Below are 17,898 nucleotides of genomic sequence, written 5' to 3' on the forward strand. Positions count from 1 at the left end.
GGAATGTGAGAGTTTCAGGTTCCCCCTCGGGATCAAAGCGAACCACAAATAACCTCTCAGCGCGCCGCCCTCCTCCGCCCTCCGCCTCCTCCGGCTCCCTCCTCCCGGCCCCCGCCTTCCTCCCGGGAGGCGGCGCTGCGGGCCAGGCGCCCGGCCTCAGAGCTCGGTTCCCGCGCGGCCCAGGGCCCTCCAGGACGCACTGCGCCTCTCCCCACGCCACAGCCACGCTTTGCCTTCAGGGCTGCGTGAGAAGAATTAATCCCCTCGGCCATTACCGCCCCCCAAATGCGTCCGGCCTTCCACTCACTCCTTCTTCCCTGTCGGCGGGACAACGCCGGGAGATGGACAATCGCGTGTCGCTGAGGGGTTCTGGGTGTTGCTGCGGGAGAGGGCTGGGGGGTGATGCGCGCGCGCGCGTGCGTGTGTCTGTATATGTGTATTCAAGGGAAGGAAGACCGCAAAGGTGTCCACACCTGCCTGTCTTGGATCCTACAAGCCCCTCCTCCCCCGGCGAAGAGAAGACTGCTTTCCCTGGAGCCTCTTCCCTAACCCCCCACTGCTTTCACCGCCAGCGGCGACCTTTGAATTGCCCTGTTATTGTTTACAAACACCTTCGCCAGCTCTTTTAGGGCCTGTCTCCACAGGAAGTGTGAATCTGAGTTGAAAATCTTCTGGTTAATTTGATCCACCTAACCAACTGAATCAACCGCCGCCAGGCGCTCTGTCCAACTCTTCCGGAAAAAGGTAGTAATCAGCACCCCTAAATTTACGCAGTGCGCGCGGGGTGCCACCACCCGCTTTTCGCCTCGTCATCCCGGTCAGCCCTCCCAATCATCCTCCCGGGGAGTTCTGTTATCATCCCTGTGTCATAAGTGAGGAAACCAAGGCTCAGGGAGGTTAATTAGCTTGCCCCAGGGTCACAGAGAGCGTGAGTGATGAAGCCAGGCAACCTCTGGGCTGCTCAGTTTTTTTCTCAAAACCCTTCCGTTGCCACCGGAACCCGGGCTCCCTAGAGGTCCAAGACAGACTCTGGGAGCCCTCCTCTCTCCATCTGCTCTGTTTCAGTCTCAGCTTCATTCCCTCCTATACCCCTGCCAGTCAGGGCCCTCCCTGGTGTCCACCCATCTTGGTCCTGCTATTCTTGACCTGGATGAAGTTCTTTCCTCTGCCCCTAGGACGCTCCCTCCCCCACTTTTCCTGTAGGCTGGTCCATCTGTGCTGGCCTACACTTCTTCTTCAGACACACCCTACCCACCTGTCCTTACCCTCTCCCCAGCCGCCTTTCTCCTCTACTCCCACAGTTCTGTGTGCCACTCCTGAGCCCTGGCCACACTGGGCCTCCCAACATCTGCATGTGGGGGACTCAGGACCCTATCCCCTGGGAGAGTGAAGGCCGAGTCCTACCCCCAGTAAGGTCCTTTCCTCCCCTCACCATGGAGTTTACAAGCCCCAGATCTGCTGGAGAGACCAGGGACGAGAAAACGTTTTAAGTTCAAAGAGCTATTTACTAGCCAGGGACATTGTTAATATTTAATGAAGTCCTCCCCAAAGATGCGTGTCTGTGTGTGTGATTTACTCAGAAGCCAAATATTGCATTACAAATAATGATCGGCTCTGAGACAAATGAGAACATAAGTCTTTTGTGCCAAGCTAAGGGGTATTTGGCCATCCAAAGACCATCTCACAAAGAGAAGCTAAGGCCAATATGTCACTGTCCCAACTAGATACACTTGGTAAAAATTTTAGAACTAAAAAGGAAGGGAGAAGAAGAGGTCCCAGGTGGCCTTACCCCATGGATGGAATTCTTCTTGGAGACACTTGGTGGAGGTATGAGAGTAGGCATGTGCCCTCTGGGATTGCAAAATCAGGTGAAAGGTCATATGGTAGAGTCCTATCTTTCAGGGGCGTTTGGGGGGGGGGGTACCTGACAAAATGCTTGACAAACATTCTTGAGATGGTTACAGAAAGGGGCCTGCTCAAGGCCGCTAGAGTCAAGCAAGTACATCTTGGAGTGGATAAATAAACCTGCTGTAGACCTAAATGGGCCCCTGTGACTCCTCACCTCTATGTCCTAGAGCAACAGGAAGGGGGAGGGATCCCAAAACCTGGAGGGGGCTGAAATGTACACACATTTCTTCTTTCTTTTCCTCTTCCTCTTCTCCTTCTCCTCTCTCCTCCTCTCTGTAAGAAGGTTGGAGGGCAGGGCCTCCCAGGCAAGGCAGAGCCAGAGGCCTCAGTGAAGCCTGCCTGAGTTGTGCGGGGTAGTTGGGTGAAAGATGTACCAGGGGCAGGTGTGCATAGGTGGGCACTGGGTTGGCTAGGCTGCTGGTACATGAATCTTCCCATATGGGAGGGGAGGAGAGGCTCTTCTAGTGAGCGAGCCAGTGCTTTCTTCCTCCCAGCTTTGTCCGTCTCCACCCATCTTTTCCCCTTCTCTCTTACCCTCTCCCCCTGCAGTTAATGATTCTTCTCAGGTGACAGCATGGCTGGCTGGGTCTGGAATCCTGCCCAGGAAAGATGCAGAGGTGACCCAATTCTCAGAGTAAGTCAGTTTTGATGCCTTTGCTCTGGAAAGTTCAGCTCCTAGGGGTGTGGCTGCATCATAGGTGTGGACAGGGCTTACCAAGGGATCCTCCTTAGCCTAGACCTGGACTTGGGGCTGGGTCTGTGCCTGTGATATGGCCTCAATCTGGCATTGTGTCCCACTGTACCAAATGGGAACATGAGGGGAAGAGAATGGTCTCCTCATTGCCCAAATTGTTGATTGGTAGAGGCGGGGCTCCAGGGCCCTGGTGGCAACTTCAAAGGAAGGCTCTGTTAGTTGTGAAATTCTCCCTTCCAGCCTCCCCTGGACACTTCCTTTGACAGGTTGGGGGAAACAGGAAGCCCACCAGAATCTGGAGCAGATAGTAAATTCACAGGAAGAACCTAGATGTTGGAATGGAAGTTCCAATGCTCCAGTTCCAAGAGCCAAGCTAAGGGCCTTCTTCTCTTTGTTCTGCATTCCCCCTTCTCCGTGTCCTCCTACATCCAGGTTTTCCCCCCAGTCCTCTCCTACCACTCACTTCCCTTCCACTCCAGGTCGAGAATCTCCATCAGGCAGGGGTGCCTTACAGAGTCTTTGTGTTTGGGTGGTTAATTCCTCCAGAGAGGGAGTATCTTTGAAATTAAGTCCCACAATGGTTGAGGTTAAGAGAGTGCTGTCCTAAAAAATGAAGGAGCCCTGACTTTCCAGACTACACATACCACTTGGGCCCCTAGCCTTCCTCTGTGCCACTTCTGAGGTTCGTGCAGGCCCAAGGCTGGGATGATTTGTGCAGGCCGTAAGCTCCCATTTCTTCCCCCTACGTTGGGGGCTATAATCGCCCAGAGCCTCCCAGTCCCCAGTCCTTCAAGGAAAATGTGTCTAGTGGATATAGGTGAGTAAATAGGTAAATTGCAGGAGTGTACCCTTCAGTTTATTCTTACCTGGGCAGCTGTCAGGCTGGGACTGGGGATCTAAGAACTGACACACTCAAGGCAGTAAAGAAAGGAAGGTCATTCTGAAATATCAATGTGCCCCCAAATACCTGCCTTTTCTGCAAAGCTACCTTGTACCGAGTGGATACTGTTTTAGTGGATGTGCCACTGCTCCTTGGAAAGACCCTCTCTGTTATTGGCAAGAGGCTGCAGAGCATGTGAAGAGGCCTGCCCCTCGGTTTGCAGGGTCCTTGTAGAAGACCCCAAGGTAGGCTTCTGTGGCCTTTGGGGCAGGGCCAATATGATGAAAGAGTGCCCCCTAGTGATCCTCATCCTCAACTGCTTGAGTTAGCTACTCCCAGGGCTCCGGAGAGGAGTCTTGGATCCCTGAGGAGGGTCGAGGGGGGCGTGTTTGGGACAGGGTTTCATACAAGGGACAGATGTCTCTCAGGCTCCTCGAATGGATTAATGGCTCAGTTGTGTTTCTGAGCTTTCCTCCTATTTCAGCCTCTCCTGGGCTTTCACACAGTCTTTAAAGAGATATCATCTTTAACACAAACAACCTTAAAATAATTGACAATGGGAAAAGACTTGGCATTTACTCACCTATTCACGATCCATGCATTTCTTTTTGTATCTCATGTATTCACTGAACAAATATTTTCTGAGCACCTGCTCTGAGCCAGGCCCTCGAATGGAAGGTGTCCAACCTTGCAGACTCACAGGTCACTGAGTGCAGGGGAGAAAGAGGGTAGTACACTAGAGAGTGGAGAGTTCCATCTTTAAAGAAGGGAGTATGCACACAGGGAGGGTGTCATGGTAGGCATCCTGGAGGAGGTGCTTCTCAAGCTGAAGGCCAAGATGGACTGTGAGGTGTCTTCCCCATGCTGGCATATGAGGAACCTGCATTAGAAGCACAGACTCCTTGGTTCACTAAAACAGAAGCAGAAAACGTTGAGCCACTGACCTCCAGCCACCCATATGTCCTTCTCCAGGAGTAATCCTGAGAGGGAGGGATTATAAAGGGACACTTTGTGGTGTGTATATATATATATATATATATATATATATATATATATATATAGTATGTATTATATATATATATGATATATGTACATGCCAAAACATCAAATTATGTACTTTATTTTTTTAAGTTTATTTATTTATTTTGAGAGAGAGAGGTGGGGAGGGGCAGTGAGAGAGAATCCCAAGCAGATGATGCACTGTCGGTGCAGAGCCTGATGTGGACTCAAACTCACAAACTGTGAGATCATGACCGGAGTGGAAACCAAGAGTCAGACACTTAACCGACTGAGCCACCCAGGTGTCCCTAGATTGTGTACTTTAAATTAGAGTAGTTTGTTATTGTAACTATACCTCAATAAGAAAGAAAAAAAATTAAAAAGTCAGATAGCACTATAATGTAAAAATAGTGCCCTGTTCCACTTTTTCCTCATCAAGTTCCATTCCCAAGAGACAAGAGGGTCCTTCTACAAGGACCCTGCAACCACTTTTAAGTCTTACATGTTCTATCATTTAAACTTAAATTTTAAAAAAATGGACTTCTTTATTTCCTGGTGTTTCTGTTTTAGGTATTATCTACCTATTTCCTACTACAAAAGGTTAGGATATAGCTCTCTTATGTACCACTCAAGGTTAGGATATAGCTCTCTTATATACCACACACACACACACACACACACACACACACACACACACACACACTTCTCTTCCCTCATTCTCTTGATGTGTCTACCTGCCACGTTTTGGTTAAATTACTATTCAGTGTTTATATTATTATGACTATGTATATGGTATTAATAGCTGAATCATATACTATGCCATGTTTCTTATTTAACTTTTGTTTTTATTGCAGTTAAATGTCTACCTCATTTTTCATCTTCTAGGTGTGCTGTATATTTAGCATTAATTTGTGCCCAAACGGACAGACAGAATCCTAAAATTGCATTCCGTGCATGTCATAGGCCCACTGGTGTGCTATCAGGTCCAGTTTGATCTGTGGCATCCCTTCGGGGGAGTTGGGATGGGTTGTTGTCTGGTTGCACCAAACAGCTTTCATCTTGAGACCTCCCTCTGGCTCCATTGATGGTCCTTCCCCCACTTTGCTTCCCTGTTTCCCAGATTCCTTGTCTTTGTCTTCTGGTAGCTTCCTAGGAATGGATCTGTGGGAGGCAAAAAATCTTTCATGTCTTAATATCTCTTCATTGTACTCTTCTGCAGGACTGATACTTGGCTGGGTATAAAACCCTAGGTTACAAATAATTTAATAATTTTCTTCTGTATTTGAAAAGGTTGCCTCATTGCCTTCTTACTTCCATTGTTGCCGTGGAAAACAATGATGTGATTCTGATTGCTGATCCCTGGATTTAAAATGTTTTCTGTTTCTTTCTTTGAGGATTAAAGCTTTGAGGATTTTTTCGACACGTCTGATGTTCTGAAATCTCCCAGTGTTGTGCCTTGATACGATTTTGTCCTTTGTTTTGCGTGCTTTGTGGACCCATTGGTCTGGCACTTCATGTCCCTAAGTGCTGAGAAGTTTCCCGTATGCTTCTGTTGTTACTCTTCTCCAATTTAACTGTTCTCTTTTCCGAAACTCCAGTTATTTGGATGTTAGAGCTCCCAAAATGGTTCTCTAAATTTTAAACAACTCCCCCCCACCACTGCCGTTACCTTTTATTTTTCTGGGAAATTTCAACCCTTCTATATTTTTGTTATCAGTTTTAGTTTTCAAGAGCTGGTTTTAATCCAGTGTTCCCTTTTATAACATCATCTTCTTGTTTCATGAATTATCTTCTTGTATCCCCCCCCGGGAGTAGTAATTACAATGAAAATTGTTTTCTTATTCCAATCTCCACATTATCTCTGTTTCCTTGGAGTTCATTTTTTCTGTTTGTTTGTTTTGGTCTCTGTTTTTCGTAGCTAAGGCTTCCCCAAATGACTTTGATTCTTGGCTGTCTGGTCCTATTTAAAAAGGAGGCATTTAACAGCTGATGAAGGCCCCATGTGGATGCAGAGCTGGGCTTTTTGGAGGGTCTCACAGAGAAACGATGGGATAAGGTTCTGGCTGTGATGATGGGGACCCCCAAATAGTAGAATATGTAGATCATTTCCCTTGGGCCAGTCAGCTTCCCAGTGAAGGACCCTCCAAATCTCCTGCCTGGAGGCTGAAAGCCTGGCAGCCAGTGTTTGGACAGCGGAACAGGAAGCAGAGGGGGTTGGGAAAAATGGGCTATGCCAGACCCCTCCCCTCTCAGGCTTTCCACTCTGGCAGCAGGGGTGGAGGGAGGAGAGTGGTACAGAATGAGGTGCTGATCTTCTCATGTGGCAAAGGAGGGGATCTCCTCTTCATAAAGCTGTCAGACAGCTCACCTGGTTTCAGCCTCACCCTTGCCCCTGTCTTGTGTGTCCAGTGGCTTCATTTGCTAAGATTGTTTGAGGCTCTGCTGAGGTTGCTTCTTCCCCCTCCCAGACACCTGGCTGTGGGGAGAAAGCTATAACCTCATCTGTCTGCATTCCATTTTCCAGAATTTTGTTGAGATCCCTCTCCTGCTTGCTCTCTCCTCTCCTGATTTCTTTTGCTACGGTTAGGTTTTTTCCTTTCATCTCTTTCCCACCCAGTAGGCAGATTTGGGGCAGAAGCAGGATAATGGTACTGCTCTCTCCTCCGCATTTGGTTGGACTCAGCCTCCTCTTGATTTTTCTCACTGAGGTGGCTCATTCCAGACCTTGTCAGGACTGGTGCGGGCACTTGGGGCAGGAAGCTGGCAAGCTCAGGGTTGTTGGACTGGTTCTACGACTCCAGGGCCTGCTGTGCACTGGGTTCCCAAACATCCGCCAAGGATAAGCCAGGGATAGGGGTGCTTCTGTGACAGCTTGGATGACACGTGGGACTCTACTACCTTGGTACCACAGGGCTGCCACCAAGACTTGGCAAAGGGTGACTTGAGGCTTTTTAAACTTGAGGGGACTTAGAGGTCCAGAGGCTGAGCTGGGGTTCCAGGAGGCATGTGGTATTCCCTGTAGATGTCACCTTGCTTGGGGGTGCCTGGGTGGCTCAGCTGGTTAAGTGTCCGACTCTTGATCTTGGCTCATGTCATGATCTCACAGTTCGTGAGTTTGACCTCTGTTCTTGCGGTACGTTGGGCTCTGTTCTTACAGTACAGAGCCTGCTTGGGATTTTGTGTCTCCCTCTCTCTCTGCCCCTCCCCAGCTGGCGCTCGCTCTCTCTCACTCTCTCTCAAAATAAATAAATAAACTTAAAAAAAAAATAATTTCCACCTTGCCTTCACCAAACCCAGTATTCAGGAGAAGGCTGGCCCAGAGTTGTCCTTGCTTCCACTTTAAGAAAAAAAATTTTTAATGTTTATTTTTGAGAGACAGAGAGATAGAGAGAGTGAGCAGGGGAGGGGCTCCCTCCCAGAGGGAGACACAGAATCCAAAGCAGGCTCCAGGGTCTGAGCTGTCAACACCGAGCCTGATGCAGGGCTCAAACTCACCCAGGGTGAGATCATGACCTGAGCCAAAGTCAGTTGCTTAACCGACTGAGCCACCCAGGCACCCCACTTGCTTCCACTCTCGCCCATTTCCTCTAGGTGCATTCATAGGAGAGGATGGCTGGGAGAACACTGCTGCTCCCAGGCCCACCTTGACTGCCTCCTAAGGGCAGAGCACTTGGCCTTTCAGCACCATTGAACTGTTGTGTTGTTTGACTGGGCAGGATACTGGAGTCACTTGGGAGACATCATAATGTCTGACTTATTTTGTGCAGAGGCTCTCAGGGTATGCTGTGTGCTGGCCTTGTGAAGTGTTCCTCAAAACCTGAGGTCAGATATGCTAGAGAGACTCCATAAACAGTGTTCCTTTCTTAGAGGTTCACAATGGTGTCAACCTATATGAAGAGTCTAAAATTCCCTGCAGGAAAGAAACTGTATATTTTGTTTAAGGCAGCCACATAAGTGAAGACAGGCTGAAAGAAAGTAGACTGATCTCAGGAGGTATCAGGTATGGGCAAATCACAGTGTAGAGTCTAACGTCCTAGTGGAGAATCTGAGAGCTCCAGAGTTGGAGACTGAGACAACGCATCCCACATTTAGGGGAGCCCTTGCTGAAAGTCTGTTGGAAGTCCAGTGGGTCTTGACCACCTGGCCTGCTTTTTCAGATTCTGTTTGACAAACTCTTCCCAACCCCATCCCAGATACAATGTGACTAGTGCTGGAAAAGACATGAAATCCAGCACTGGGACAAAGGAGTGACCCTAGAGAGGCACAAGAGGAGTTTCCTCTGAGGTCAGAGGAAACATTGGTACGTTGGCTGCAGGGAGGAAAGGGTAGGAAGAGAGAGAGGCAGAGACCTCCCATAAATTCTCCCTAAGAGAGCTATGTACCCTGTACATTTCAGACCCTTCCCTTTGGGTCAAGGGTCCTGTAAAAGTGCAGCCAAGAAATCCACTTCATCTCCATGAGGAACAACTGGCCAAAGGGGGAAGGTCCAGGGTAGTGGTAGGGATGGGGGAATGGTGTGGAGGGGTGGTGCTTCCCAATATGGTGGAGGTAAAGGCAGAGCCCTTTGTCTCTGCAGCTGTGAAGCCCTAATGCTGAGACTTGGCCAACGGTCCCTTGCACGCACCTATGCTGCCCCTGCCCCCAGGATCCATGAAACCCCTGTCAATGCCACAGTCAAGAGGACGAAGGACAGGCTCAGCCAGGCCCTCCAAGGTGGAAGGGGGAGGCAAGTCTTCCACACTATCTCCTTCCTTTCCTTCCACACTATCTTCAAGCCCTGATCTTCCTGCATGTCACCCTAATGGGCATTTCCTGGAGATGGAAGGGTGGGCCTGTGAGGTGCTGATGGCAGCAGCTCAAGAAGCCTCCCTCCATACCCACTGGCTTTACCACCTTGGGCAGAAAGATAAGCTTCCCTCTCCTTGTGTGTAAAATGAGCATCATAACAAAACCCACTTCATACAGAGGGCTGTTGGGAGCATGAATGGAACCTTCCTTCTAATGGCATCCAGGACGTGCACGATAATTATCCTCTATGCTGAGAAGTCTCTAAATTCTCACCTTACACCACTCAGCAGTGGGACCTCCCACAAGCCAGGTTCCCCCTTGCTAAGATTCAAAGGCAGTTCTTCAGCAAGCAACACCCTTGGCCAAAGCCATTCATGAGGGCAAGTTATATCCTTCCCAACTCCTTCCTCTTACCTTGGCAAGAGCTGATTGAAACATTTTGCCTTGTCATTTATCGCCTACTCACTCCTTTGAGGTCTTTATCAAATATCATCTTCCAGTATGACCTCCCCTGATCATACTGAATAATCATTATTTAAATTGCAATCTACCCCATTCTCTGTTCTCTTCTTTCCACTTTTCTCCTCCATCAACTTTTTACCATTCTACATGCAATTTGTCTCACTTATGTATTTGCTTATTTTTTGTCTCCCTCACTAGCATGTAAACTGTGCTAGGCAGGGGAGTTCTGTATTTTGTTTCTTGCTGTCTCCCTGACGGCTAGAGCAATGTTCGGTGCATAGTGGGTGCTGTATAACTATTGTTGACTGAATAGAATAAACTAATGGACACTTGTTCTTGCCATGGCAAGACCCATATTGTTTTATAATTGTTGGCTGCCTACAAGAAACCCCCCTCCCAACCCATTTAAGTTGTTTATAAAGTATTATAGCAATATCCTTTTGGTTGTGAGATGGGCACTTAGGGGTATTTGTGTGACTGGTCCCAATCCATTAAACCCCCCTGACGTCTAATTGGTCTAAGTGGGCTCTGCTCTTAGAGTGAGTCACACTGTGCTCTTTAGTGCTCTTTAGAGGTTTTACATGGTGCACGATCCAGTGGGTTTAATTGGTTTAAGGTTAGTATCTGACACTGAGTGAGTTTGGCAGATGTAATGTCCTAAAACTTGTGTATCAGAGATTGTGCTTAAGCATGAGTATTAGACACAACACAGAGTGACTTAAAGTTAAGTTTATTTTATTTTATTTTTATTGAAGTATAGTTAAAATACAGTGTTACACTGATTTCAGGTATACGGCACTCAGTGATATGACAGTTCTATGCTCACCATGGCAAGTGTAGTCACCATCTGTCGCCACACAACATTGTTACAATATTATTGATTATATTCCCTATGCTGTGCTTTTCATCCATGTGGCTTATTTATTTTAGAACTGGAGGTTTGTACCTCTTAATCCCCTTCACCTATTTCACCTGTCCCTCCAACCTGTTCCCCTTTGGCAACCACCAGTCTGTTTTATGATTTTGTTTCTGTTTTTTTGCTTGTTTGTTTAGATCCCGCATGTAAGTGGAATCATATGGTATTTGTCTTTCTCTGTCTGGCTTATTTCACTTAGCATAATACCCTCTAGGTCTGTCCATGTTGTCACAAATGACAAGATCTTATTCTTTCTTATGGCTGTGTAATATTCCAGTGTGTGTGTGTGTGTGTGTGTGTGTGTGTGTGTGTGTGTGTGAGTGTGTGAGAGATATCTTTATCCACTCATCTATGGATGGATACTTGGGATGCTTCTACAGCTTGGCTATTGTTAATAATGCTGCAATAAACATAGGGGTGCATAATATCTTTTCGAATTAGTGTTTTCGTTTTCTTTAGGGAAATACTCAATGGCGAAATTACTGGATCCCATGGTACTTTTCATTTTTTTGAGGAACCTCTCTACTGTTTTCCACAGTGACTGTGCCAATTTACATTCCCACCAACAAAGAGTGCATGAGGGTTCCCTTTCCTGCACAGAAACAGATACATCGATCAATTGAACAGAATAGAGACCCCAGAAATAGACTCATGCATATATGGTCAATTAATCTAATGCAAGGGAGGCAAGAATATGCAATGGAAAAAATACGGTTTCTTCAACAAATGGTGTTGGGAAAACTGGACAACCACATGCAAAAGAATGAAACGGAACCACTATCTTATGCCATACACAAAAATGAACTCAAAATGGATTAAATACCTAAATATGAGACCTGAAACCATAAAACTTTTGGAAAAAAACATAGGTAGCAATTTCTTGGATATTGGCCTTAGCAGTATTTTTTTCTAGGTATGTGTCCTTAGGCAAGGGAAACAAGAGCAAAAATAAGCTTTTGGAGCTACACCCAAGTAAGGGGGTTTGCACAGCAAAGGAAACCATTGACAAAATGCAAAGACAATGTACTGAATGGGAGAAGTTAGGGATTTACTTTTCTTTCACAAAGCATGAAATCTGGAGGTGGGTCACCTAGGGCTGGTATGGTAGCTCCCAGCATCTTCTGTGCCCCAGGCTCCTTTTAATCTTTCTGCTCCTTCATCCTTTGGCCACAGCTTCTGGGCTCAGCCTCATGGTTGCAGGATGACCACTGCGGCTCCAGCTATCAAGTCAATCTCCCAACTATTAGGAGGGTTAAGATTAAGAGGAGCAGGCAAGAAAGAGGGTGCATGCCGCCTGAGTCAGTCAGCCTTCCTTGAAACGAATCCAGGCTGACATCCTTTGATTTTAATTGGAACATTTAACCTATGTATATTTAATGAAATTACTAACATATTTGGGTTTAAATCCATCATGTCACTGTTTGTCTTTTATTTGTTTCACTTGTTTTATATTCCCTTTTTCCTTTCTTACTTTATAAGTACTTGTTATTCTTCCATTCCATTTAGCTTATTAGTTATATAATCTTTTATTATTGTTTTCAGTGGTCACCCTAGAGATTACAAAATGTTCTCCTGACTTATTAAAGTTTAATATAAATTACTACTTTTACCACTTCCAGGACAATGCAAAGATTTTAGAACACGTTAGCTCCATGACTCCCCTCCCATCTTTGTGCTCTTGTTGTCCTGAATTTTAATTCCATGTATATTTTAAACCTCACAAGACATTATTATTATTTTCTTATATGTCATCGATATTCATTTAGTTTTGCCCATAGCTTTACCCTTTTCATTGCTCTCCATTACTTTCCTCATCTCCATGCATCCACGTGGGATCATTTTCCTCTTGCTCTAGAAGTGTTCCCTGAATGAGGGTTTGCTGGTAACAAGAGCTTCCCATTTTTATTGGTTAGAAATGTCTTTACGCCATCTTTCCTCTGTGTCTGGAGAAGCAGAGCACTGTTGGCTGCCCAGGGAAGGCCCATGTAAAGCCAGGCTGTCCTTTTGGATAACATGGACCGGGTGGAAAGTTCACACCCAATTTCATGGGTGTGAAAGCGATCAAGTAAAGCCAGAATTTGACAGAAGTCAGAGGCAGTCATTCATTCAATCCTGACTTGGGCCAGAGGATCAGATCTGGACCTGATCAGATTTTGGAAGGAGAACTGCTCTTGGCATCCCCTCTGACAAATCAGCGTTGTCCATCAGGCAGCTTGGTGCCAAGGCTTCAGTGTCCAGCCTCCCTCTGAGCAGGCGGTGGGGGAAGGAGAGCCGCTGAGTCTACCCAAACCTCCACTTTCCCGCAAACAGAAGAACTTTATCAGGACTACTTTCTTCATAGGGCAGCTCAAAAAACGTTTTGTAAACTGCTCTCCCCATACATTCCTCAGATAAGCCTGAGTCCTGTGCAGATGCAAGAGAGTGGTCTTCAGTGCCCCTGGCTCCCACCAACTCTCGGCAGCAAGAGTGGCTCTGGCTGGATTTCTTAGACCTTGAGAGGGTCAAGCCCAAGGTGAATTGATGGCCCCAGGGAGCCCAGAGTGAATTGGGCAATTCAAGTCTTCTTCAGAGGGTATCCCTCTGGGATGGGGTCTCAGCTGCCCAGCCCCCACATCCTATACTCCACACCAAGCAGGAAAGCCACACAGAGGGGAGGACAGGGCAGAGAGGCATGACACGGTCTCCTTCCTCCCCTCAAAATCACAAAGTCCCACCTGCCAAGCTGAGTAACTGCCTCTATCAAGGACGTAGTAAACAAACAAAACAGAAACACAGCTTACTTCTGTCTGGACTCTGAGTTCTCTCTCTCTGGAGCAGGAAGAAAGTTGGAATGCATTTCGGGTGGGCTGCCTATGTTTAGATATTTTTCTACAGGCTAAAAAGAGAAGCTGAAAGTTTCTCCTTCTCTAAATTTTATTTTGCCGAGCAAAACAAAAACTCATTCTAGACTGTTCCTCTGTCTGGAACACTTTTCCCCTGGATGCCCGGGGCTCATGCTCTCACCACAGGTCTCTGCTCAAATGCCACCTTCTCAGACCTCTCCAAACACCCATGTAAAAGGCTACAACCACTGACACCCCACCTCACCAGCCACCTGAAAACCATTCCTCTTCACTGCTTTAGCTTTTCTGTCACCATACTTTATTTATCATCTGCCTCCCCTCACTAGACTGTCACCTACATGAGGGCAAAGATGTTTTGTCCTTTCCTATGCTCCAGGGCCAACAAGAGTGCTTGGCACATAGTTGGTGTATGAATTATTTATTGCCTCATAACAAATTAGTCCAAAATGCAGAAGCTTGCAACAACAGCATTTATTATCTTGCAGTGACCGTGGGTCAGGAACATGGATGCAGGTGGCTGGATCCCCCACTCAGCCTCCATCACAAGACCGCTATGCTATCCTCTGAGGACTCAGTGGCAAGGACCGGCTTCAAGCCCACAGCATTGTTGACAGCCTTCAGTGTCTTGCAATCTGCTGACTGACCTCAGTTCCTCACCAGGCTGTTGGCCAAGGTCTGCCCTCCATTTCCTGGCACTCCAGCTCCTCGTAGAGCATCTCACCATGCGGCAGCTGACCTCATCATAGTGAATAAACAAGAACGACAAAGAGACTGTGACCAAGATGGAAGTTACCGTCTTTTGTAAACTAATGTTGAATTTGATGTCCCATCACTTTGACTGTATTCTAGTCATTAGAAGCAAGTTATTAGGTCCACTACTTCAGTAGTGAAGGGAAGGGGATTACACAAGAATATGAGCACCAGGAAATGGGAACACGGGAGCCATTTTAGAAACTGCCAACCACATTTGACTTTCAATTAGTGTTTGTTGAATGGATGGATGGGTGAATTTGGATACATGCAGAGAGGGAGAATAGAGACAGGTAGGGGCATACTGCTGTTAAGAAATTGTTTCCTCAGTATGCTGGAAAGCCAAGGGACATGAGCATCAAAAGGCTTGCCTCTTTCCACTTGTCACATGCTTTATTTTCAAGATTGGTTAACTTCTACTCTGATTCCAGCCTCCTCATTCACCCTCAAATGCACATGTGCATGAGACATACAGACAGGAAGACAATTCAGTCTTCAGAGAGGTGAAGACGTTGGCAAGCTTACACATTGGGCTCAGAGGTTTGTAAGTTGCTTTCAGAGGAAAGGCTGGGGAATTTGTTAATTCGGGGAAAAGCACATTTTTTCCCACTTGCACAACTCAAATAAGGCTGAACACTCCCATGCTGGAATTTTCCAAACCATTTCCATTTCTCAGATGGAGAGGAGGAAATTTGGACAGAGCAAAGGCTAGTTTTTGAGGGAGAAATGAGTTATATCTGTGGCATACCTTTTGTGTGCTCAGCATGATCTTGCATCTCAGGCCTAGAGAAGAAGTAAAGACACAAGAGGAACACCCAAGGTGGCTGCAGGGACCAAGCTAGCCTTAGGGAGATGACAGTGAGACAAAGGGACAGCATTGCCTCAATGTGGTGTGCTGCTGGAGATCAAGAAGAGGGGATTCATAGGGCTGACACAGGAAGGGAGAGGTTCTGGAAATAGGTTGGTTAGAGCTTCACCTTTGAGTATGAAAAGTGTTTGAATAGGAGGGCATTCTAGGCAAGGAGCAGCATAGGAAAAAGGCTCAGAAGTGGGAATTGGTGCGGTATGACCATGGGCAGATAAATAGGGCTGAATAAATGGAAGGTGTATGTACATGGTGACAACTAAGAAAATGATGAGAGTCTGAGGGGCAGGAGCTTCCTGAGTTTAGGAGGTGGGGTTAGTGAGAGTAGTCTTGGAAGGGAAATGAGGTACTAAAGTTCGGGGGGTAGTTGGCTCATCACTGGACCCAGGGCTGAATAGCCCCCAGGAACAATCTGTGGTGGGGCCGTCATCACGCCTTCCTCATGTCAGAGCTGCTGAGGAACACAAGTGGGTCTTGGTGACAGCTGCCAGGGGATCAACAAAATTCACCTGGATTCTTTGTGGTCTGCTCTCAGGGAAAAAATCCACCACAGAGAGATAAGGTAGGGTCCCACTAGAACTTCTTGTGACTCCCCCCCTTCCTCGTCTAGTTCTACCCACGTCCCCTTCCATTCTCCTTGTCCCCATTCTCTGCTTAATTTCTGTGCACTGCCTTTATAGCTGTCTGGCACTTTGTGTATTTATTTATTTGTCTTGCATATGGCCTGTTTTTCCCACCGCAATATAAGCTCCATGAGGGCCGGGATTTCCAGGTGAGTGCTGGGCGCATGGGAAAACACTCAGTGTCTATTGAATGGAAGAGGCCTTGTTACAAAGTGATAAACCATGCTTATAAAGAGCTCCATCTGGTTAGGAAGCCGGGATAATAGATTTGCTTCTTTGCCCACAGTCAGAGCCCCTGCGTCCGTATATGTGTGCACCTTTACCTGCAGAGAAGAGCTCGTCCTTGCTGGGAACAGCCTCCACCTCAGTCTGGACACCAGGGAAAGCCGCAGGTGACACAGCCTCCCTCAGGGTCACACTGATGCCCCTGCTTTGACTCACCGGAACACCTCAACTCCCCCCGCCTCCGAATTCAGGGCTCCTGCACCAGCCTGCCTCTATCCCCTCTGGATGCCTATAGGAGTTCCATCTTCTCCGTCCCCTTCTGCCAGCCTTGATGGGTGCCAGACTGCCTCTGTGTGAGACCCTGGCTGGGAAGGGCAGGCAGGACTGGGCTTTTCTCTCCTCCATATCCACTCCCAGCCCCAACAGGCACCAGGAAAAAGGGTTGTTGCTGGTGTTTCAGAGGCTCCATGACCCCATAAAATATGCTTCATTTTTCTCAGAAAATGAGCCATTTTTTCCCTCTTATGTTTTCATATGGTGCCCAGAAGTCCCTGGATTTCCTGGAATTTATATGAAGAATTCCAGCTATTCCAGCTGTAGTTTTCACACACAGAGCTCCTGCCAACAGACTTTGGCCATCTGGGGGCAGCCTGTGGCGGTGGAGTGAGCTCTGCTCTTGAGCTCTGGCCACCTGGCAAGGGCTTCTCTGCTGACCCCCTACCATGCTTGTGGATATCAAAAAAAAAATAATTTTATTGAGTTATCATTGGCATATAATAAACTACACTGAACAATGTGTTAAGTTTTGACTTAATATATGCACCCATAAAACTGTCACCAGGATCAAGGTAATGAAGATGCCCATCACCTCCAGAGTTTCCTGTGCCCCTTTATAGCCCCTCTCTTCACCCCTCCCCCTCCCCCTCCCCAGATAACCACTGATTGGCTTTCTGTTCCTATAGATGAGTTTGCCTTTTCTAAACTTTTATAGAAATGGAATCATCCAGTAGGTATTCCTTTTATCTGGCTTCTTTCACACAACATAGTTCCTCTGAGATTCATCCATGCTGTTGTGTGTGTCAATAGTTCATTTGCTTTTATTCTAGGTAGTATTCCATTGTATGGATGTACCATAATTTGTTCATCTGTTCATCTTTTGATGGGCAGTTGATTTTTTCCCCCCAGCTTTTGGCTATTATATTTTTTGTTTTTTAAAGTTTATTTATTTATTTTGAAAGAGAGAGGGAGAGAGAGAGAGAGAGAGAGAGAGAGAGAGAGAGAGAGAGAATCCCAAGCAGATTCCATGTTCAGTGCAGAGCCCAATGTGGGGCTCAATCCCACAACTCTGGGATTATGACCTGAATTGAAACCAAGACTCAGAAGTTCAACCAACTGAGTCACCCAGGCTCCTCACTTTTGACTATTATAAACAAAGCTGCTAGGTACAATGATTAACACAAAGTCATGAAGATTTACTCCTGTGTTTTCTGAGAATTGTGTAGTTTTGGCTCTTATGTTAAGGATTATGATCCATTTTGAGTTAATTTTTATTAATGGTGCAAGGAGTGACTCCAGGTGCTCTCTCCACACCCCCTTTCTTCTTCCTTCGTAGTCTTTATTTTGCATGTACATTTCCAGTTACTCCAGCACAATTTGTTATAAATGATATACTTTCTCCACTGCATTACTTTTGTGTCTTTGTCAAAGACCAGTTGTTCTTTTTAACAAAATGTTTATTTTTCAGAGAGAGAGAGAGAGTGAAGGAGGGAGGGGCAGAGAGAGGGGGAGACAGAGGCTCCAAAGTGGGCTCTGCGCTGACAGCAGAGAGCCTGATTCAGGGTTCAAACTCATGAACCATGAGATCAGGACTTGAGATGAAGTTGGATACTTAACTGACCGAGCCACCCAAGCGCTCCAAAAACCTGTTGTTCTTATGTGCATGGGT

At 46.8% G+C, this 17,898-nt stretch overlaps 1 long non-coding RNA gene across 1 annotated transcript; it reads left to right on the top strand.

Moving 5' to 3' along the window:
• The first annotated feature begins 46 nt into the window (after positions 1–46).
• Positions 47–16,749, top strand: LOC121033698 (uncharacterized). Its single transcript, XR_005792070.1, has 4 exons — positions 47–744; positions 2,458–2,542; positions 13,976–15,667; positions 16,015–16,749. It is a non-coding gene; the product is annotated as an uncharacterized LOC121033698 (long non-coding RNA).
• Positions 16,750–17,898: the final 1,149 nt, after the last annotated feature.

The sequence above is a fragment of the Herpailurus yagouaroundi genome, unplaced genomic scaffold (assembly GCF_014898765.1).
Source record: "Herpailurus yagouaroundi ecotype Mexico unplaced genomic scaffold, PumYag 159, whole genome shotgun sequence".
Taxonomy (NCBI): Eukaryota; Metazoa; Chordata; class Mammalia; order Carnivora; family Felidae; genus Herpailurus; species Herpailurus yagouaroundi.